The sequence below is a fragment of the Zea mays genome, chromosome 1 (genome assembly GCF_902167145.1).
Source record: "Zea mays cultivar B73 chromosome 1, Zm-B73-REFERENCE-NAM-5.0, whole genome shotgun sequence".
Lineage (NCBI taxonomy): Eukaryota > Viridiplantae > Streptophyta > Magnoliopsida > Poales > Poaceae > Zea > Zea mays.
Window position 1 is genome coordinate 28,488,389 of NC_050096.1, and position 6,465 is coordinate 28,494,853.

General features: G+C 39.5%; 1 pseudogene across 1 annotated transcript; it reads left to right on the plus strand.

The window, feature by feature from the left end:
• The first annotated feature begins 2,692 nt into the window (after positions 1-2,692).
• Positions 2,693-5,630, plus strand: LOC103632972 (uncharacterized; annotated as a pseudogene). Its single transcript, NR_156015.1, has 5 exons — positions 2,693-3,224; positions 3,382-3,447; positions 4,026-4,148; positions 4,312-4,398; positions 4,504-5,630. The product of NR_156015.1 is annotated as an uncharacterized protein (transcript).
• Positions 5,631-6,465: the final 835 nt, after the last annotated feature.

Consider the following 6,465-nt stretch of genomic DNA (forward strand, 5'->3'; position numbering starts at 1 on the left):
TCTTGCTCTCATCGATTTTATCAAGGAAATCCCTTGTGAACCAAGGGTAGAAGTCGTTCTTATTGATGATGCCTTTGTTGAAAGGAAGTGGATGGAGTGTTTATTTCAGCCGAGCGCATATCTAGGTGACGAGGTAATCCATGCTTAGTTTTTATATTTGGCGACGTTGTTATGTATAAGTTTTTTTACTCATCCAGGTATTTTTAACCACAACTTACACACTTGCAGGTTATAGACTGTTACATAAATTTGATAAAAGCTCAAAAGCATCTAAAGTGCCGATCTGGAGGTCGCGTTCACATAGAAAATGCTTTCCAGTTCAATTTCCTGAAGCGAGATGGTGATCTTGAAATTAAAACAGAGGAGCTATATCCAATTAAAGACATGGCACACATATGTAGCGCTGAACGAAGGGTGTTACTTTACCTAGACCATGACATGGTACATATGAGTTTGCAATCTGAACAGTTAGTGTTTATATGTATTTTATTCTTATGCAAGTATTTATAATTGTTTTGTAGGTGTTTATTCCGATAAACATCCGAGAGACGCACTGGTATCTTGCTGTGATCCATGCAAGAAATATGGAGATACAAGTGCTCGATTCACTTGGTACTTCACAAGACCGCAAAGACCTCACTGACTCTGTGAGTATGCACAAACTAAACAATTATGAATTCAATATTAACTTATCCCAATCTCTAATTTTATTTTACCATATATAAAGATTAAAGGACTGCAAAGACAAATAGATATGATATCTCAACGTAAGGAGTTAAAAGACCACAGGTGGCCAGACCTCCAAGTTGCTTCTTGGCCGCTCAGAGAAATAGACATGGGATATGCAAAGCAGACAGATAGGTACGTCCTAAGATCTTCTTTACCAATTTCTTCATTCATACTAATCTTTATGTTGGTATTAATGTATATTGTAGCTCTTCATGTGGCCTCTTTCTTTTGAACTATATCGAATACTGGACAGGGGATGAACTGTCTGACAGTTTTACCCAGGTATATTATTACTACTAATCTACAGTCAGTGTTACATATATAATGCTAAATAATTGTTTCTTATTTGTAGGATGACATGTCACACTTTAGGAAAAAAATGGCTGCTATATTACTATCTTCAGACCTGAATAAGAGAAGGGGGTGTCTGTTATACAAGAATGAAAAAGAAGTTGACTCTGGAAGCTCATCTGATGTTGAGATATTAGAAAACCCAACAGATTCTAATAAGAGGAAACTACTCCACGTGCTTGATGATAGCGAAGTGGTGTATGAAGATGAGGAAGGCCCTATTACTCAAGCAGACTTGCAAAGGTGGTTTGTTGATGATTGGGATAAAAAAGCTCCTGTAAAAGTATCTACCGATGGTTGCACCAATGACTTTTTAATGGTTGGCCTTTCCACAAAGGACATGCCAGTGACCAAAGCCGATTCAATAGATGTTTTATGTGATTATATCATGGCAATAGAAGACGATACGACACTAGAGTAAGTGTTCATTGATTTATTTATTTTATGTATATCGACTACTTAGATTCTTGATATAGACTTTCGTCATGCTACATTATAGGAGAACATGGGTGCGAAGTTTCAATCCTTTTAAGATAGAAATATCTGTCAAAGACCTGCAAAACATATTAACGACAACTCAAGATATGATTTTAAGATGTTTTGACATGGCTGTTCGGCTGCTTGCCAATAAAGAGTCACGTAGGCCGAAAGAAGAAATCATAAATAATAGAAAGCATTATATGGACATGCGTTTTTGGGTAAGTTTGTTTCCAATCATTAATGTATTAATATATAGTATCTACATCTAATCATCATGTGGACATGTATATATACTGTCCAGAGAATGGTTGGTTTTGGTAAACTTCCAAAGTACCATCAGGATCCTACAACAGAAGAGTTAGCCAAAACACTCGATTGTTGGCCATCAATGAATTATTATATCACGGGTTGTAGATATGTAAGTATGTGTTCATTTCGAATGTATTTATAAAGGACACTTCTGTTGTAGGATCCTAATGACTGATATTTTGCAGGTTCTCATGCCATGGAAATTCAATGGATGTTACGCCCTTTTCGTAATAGATCATGTTAAAAAGCATGTGACTTTTATCGATTTTACACCGACTCAAGATTGGTGTAAGCACATGCCATACAAGAGGTTCGCGGAAGCGATTATCATGGCCTCAAAAAAATATAAGATTGCTTACAGCAAGAAACGTTCTGGATGGGCGGAGGATATCTTTAAGTGGGAACATACAATTCAGACTGGTGTTCCAATTGACTTAAGAGGGTATTTTCTTCGTACCACCTTCTCAGCAGTTTAAATTTTTTCTATGATAATCATTGTATAAAACATAGTTGCCCAAATATTATTCTATAGGTTTAATACCAGCTACCTCGTTCTACAAGCTATGGCCATGTGGGGGAATGACAGACGACTGAAATTTGTTGGGGTGAGTGTAGTATGTTCGTTTTATGTTCAAAACTTACATTATAACTATCTCGTTCTACAAGATAATATGTTTTGTTCTCTTATCTTTTTGTCTGTAGGATGCAAAGACTCTTCGAAAAAACTTTGTGATTGATCTTTTAAGTTATGAGGACAATTCGTGCCGATATGCCATCCCTGCAAACATACAACAAAGACTTGTCGATATCGCTAAAAAGGATTAGCTTAATAGTGAACAGTTGTCGACACATTTGTCTGTAACTAAAATTCTAAATTAAGTATCAATGTTTCATACAAATCTTTTACTTTCATCGCAACGTACGGGCACATATCTAGAATATATATTGTTATCGTGTTATTGTACGATTCCGTGGCATATTATAGTGATGATAGTGCAAAGTTTGTTAAAAGGTAAGGGCAGCCATAATGTACAGTGCTGTAGTTGTATGTTTCATTTCTTTCTCTAATAAATATTATATCATTTGATAAGATCAAGTCAGTTTATGTTTGGGCAGGTTATAATGTTTTTGCCCTTTTAACTTTACTATATACCCTTTTTTGTCAAGGCTTTGATGATAAGCCAATGGTTAAAAGGGCTGTCATTGTAACCCCCACAAGCTTAGTTAGCAACTGGGAATCTGAGATAATTAAGTGGTTGAAAGGCAGAGTGCAGGTGCTGGCCCTCTGTGAAAGCACACGTGCTGATGTTCTTTCCGGAATTGAAAGTTTCTTAAAACCCTTGAGCCGTCTCCAGGTTTTCTTTTGCTTACTAATTATTTCCCATGCTTTTCTGCTGAGGGCTAGAGAACTGCAGCAGCTGAACTTTGTCATAATTTTTAGCAATTTTGAGATACAAATGCCTCTCATCAGTATCTTATAGTTTGCCCTTTCCTTTCTGCCTCACCTTGCAGGGGGAGGAACTGCGCAAGCACATTGGCGCAACTTGTTACATCGAATGCAGCTAAAAAACTCAGCAGGTCAAATTCTTTGGTTCCATTCCTGTGCAACTTTTTTGGGTCTCTCGAGGCTTAAGTAATTATCCCTGTTGTGCTGTAATGGGTGCATCTGTTTTTTCGAAAAGGGAAGCATTATATTAAAATCAAGAACTATACATCTGCCTTGGCTAAGAGACTTCTGGCCTCTGCTCGAACACACATAGCCCAAAAAGATAGAGCTCAAGCACTTTTATCTGTCAAGGGATGCAAACGATTCAGTGTAAAACCTTATCATTTGCTTGTCAGTTAAGGAAGAATAATTTGGACTGCATATATTTCACAATGTACACATCTCAAAAAGGGTGCCTCTTCCATATTATTGGTGTGATTTTTTTATGAATTGGTTGAAATTCTGAATTCTTGCTGTTTCATCTTGCTGTGCATCGATGTGCTCATTCAGAATTGTGTTTATGTATCCATGAACTGAAAATCAAACAGCGATATTGAATGAACTTGGATGATTTTGGCAATTGTTTTGTGATATATTGGTATGCGTTCATATGTGTCTTAATGTTATGTGATACTGAATTAGTGATATCGATTTTTGTTTTCATTTCCAGATTATTAAGGGCAGGCAGACCTTACTTGTTTTATGGCTAGAAATAATGAGGGTCATCTCCAGCTGCCAGAGATGGATCATATTCAACCCAAGAACACCCCGCACAATGAACCACTGCCTCTAGGTAGCTATGTGGACAACACTTCCTTGCTATGTGGACAACACTTCCTTGCTATGTTGTTCTCTATCGTTTGAAGTTATTATCATGAGAAATCTTCTTTACGTTATACTAATTAGCACATTGTTTCCAAAGACATCTGACATACACAGTGTTTTTACTTGTGCAGCCTCCTGAGAACTGGAACAGTGGTGTTGGGTTTGTGTCTAAGGAAATGATCCAATCTCATTGTCCAGCGCCTGCTGAGTACATTCAGGTGAATCTTGAGTCTTATTTTTTTTCAGTTCACTATGAAGATCGATTGCGTATTCTCTATTCTTGTATGTAACCTGAGATGTGTTTACCTATTTCAAATCCTGAGATGTGGTCCTCCTCCGATGAACAAGGCCATGGATGCACACCTTGACGAGCTCAACTACACAAAGGAGATGCAGTTCCAGTTCACGGATGCATATAGCCGAGCATGCAGCTTTCTTAAACCACAAAGACAGTTACATCAGAAGCTGTATCAGAAGTGGTTCAGAGTTCTGTTTCTGTGGCGGTCGATGCTGTTGACTTGGTAGATGACAAGGGAGATAGCGATGATGACATCGTCGATCACCATGGGGACGAGGACAGGATGACTGATGTGGAGCTGTGGCAGCAACTTGAAAGTGAGTTGTACCGGAAGAGGGAGGGAGAAGAAGATGACATAGCCGAAGAGATGGCTGAAAGTACAATTGCTGAGGAGGTGGGTGGCGTGGCTGAAGATGTGCTCAGCGAGACAAAGGAAGTGCATAGGTTCTACCCTCCTGGAAAAATCATGCACATATTATTCTCCAGCAGTGAAGAAGCAGTTCGTGGAGAGGAGCCTGATGATGATCATGGACATCACTTGTGCTGTTCGTGAGATCATGGACATCAGTTGTGCTGCAGTTACTGTGAATAGAAAGACATGGTGTTTGAATGGGGGTCAGACTTTATTTGGACAGAATGATGTATGGATTTATTTGGTGTTCAGCCTGAGGTGTTTATAAACATCTAATAAAGTTGCTGTCGGCACACATATTTGTGAACTGAAGCAAAAATGGAATCATGCAGTGTAACGTTTGCAATAGACTCTTACAGCCTGATTCGAGTTCATCCTTTACAACTTTACACTGGTCAGAAATAATGCCATTTTTTGTTTATCATGTTTCAACATTAATAATCTACAGGATAATGGCTTAGTGCCAATTGTGGAGCCAGAGATCCTTCTTGATGGAGACCATGGGATCGAAAGAACTCTCGAGGTGGCAGAGAAAGTGTGGTCTGAGGTGTTCTTCTACTTGGCCCAGAACAATGTTCTGTTTGAGGGTATCCTGCTGAAGCCCAGCATGGTCACTCCTGGAGCCGACCACAAGGAGAAGGCTTCTCCAGAAGCCATCGCAAAGCACACGCTAACAATGCTCAAGCGGATCCCTTCTGGTTGTGTCCTTCATGTTGCACGAGATGACTAACCTATAGAGGGTGGATAGGGATTGGGAGACAGATCCTTCATGTTGCACGAGAAGCGTAGAACACCCCTTCTCACTGTACAAACTAGATATAATAAGAAAATCATCATGGAGATTATGATTCAGGAATGGTTCACTACAACGTAGATTTAGTCCCACGACCATGACACCTGCAGTTGAGTAGCATATCCAGATGTTACTAAATTACCAGGTTCCCGAGCTTTTCCTTTTCTCAATTTTAGATAGGAGCGTATAACTAGACAATGGATCTAATCACTTCTGTCATTAATGTGCTAAGGTGAAATGTATGGTAAAGATTTAAGAAGCAAAGGCAGATTCTGCCCTATCTTACAAGCCTGCAACAAAGCTGATGCTGCATCCGGACCCAGAGTTTGTTCATTTGTATGAAATTTTGAAGAACAAATTCAACCATTCTTCGAGCTCGAGGCGACTCGGATCCGGTTGCGTCCGTGCTCTCCCGACATGGGCCCCTCTCCTCGCTCTCGCTTTGCTCTCACCGTGACCAATTTCCTTCCCAGCAGGTGCTGTTCTAGCTGGTGGTGACCAATTTCCTTCCCCTGCAGGTGCTCTCCCAGCTGGTGCAGGCCCTCTGCACCCTACCGGCCCTTCCATGAACCCATCCAATGCCAGTCTCTTCCTTTTTTTCTCTTTTCCTTCTACTGTTGTCTGTTGTCTGACCATTGTATATGCTTTTTCAGTCCAATTGGTAGATGCATGTCACCATCTATAAATACCACGAACAAATTTCAACACCCTAACTAGAAAAAAAATTGTGCCTTTTGGTCAGTCATAGAACTTTAGCTGCTTGATTGCCTATCTGACAAACA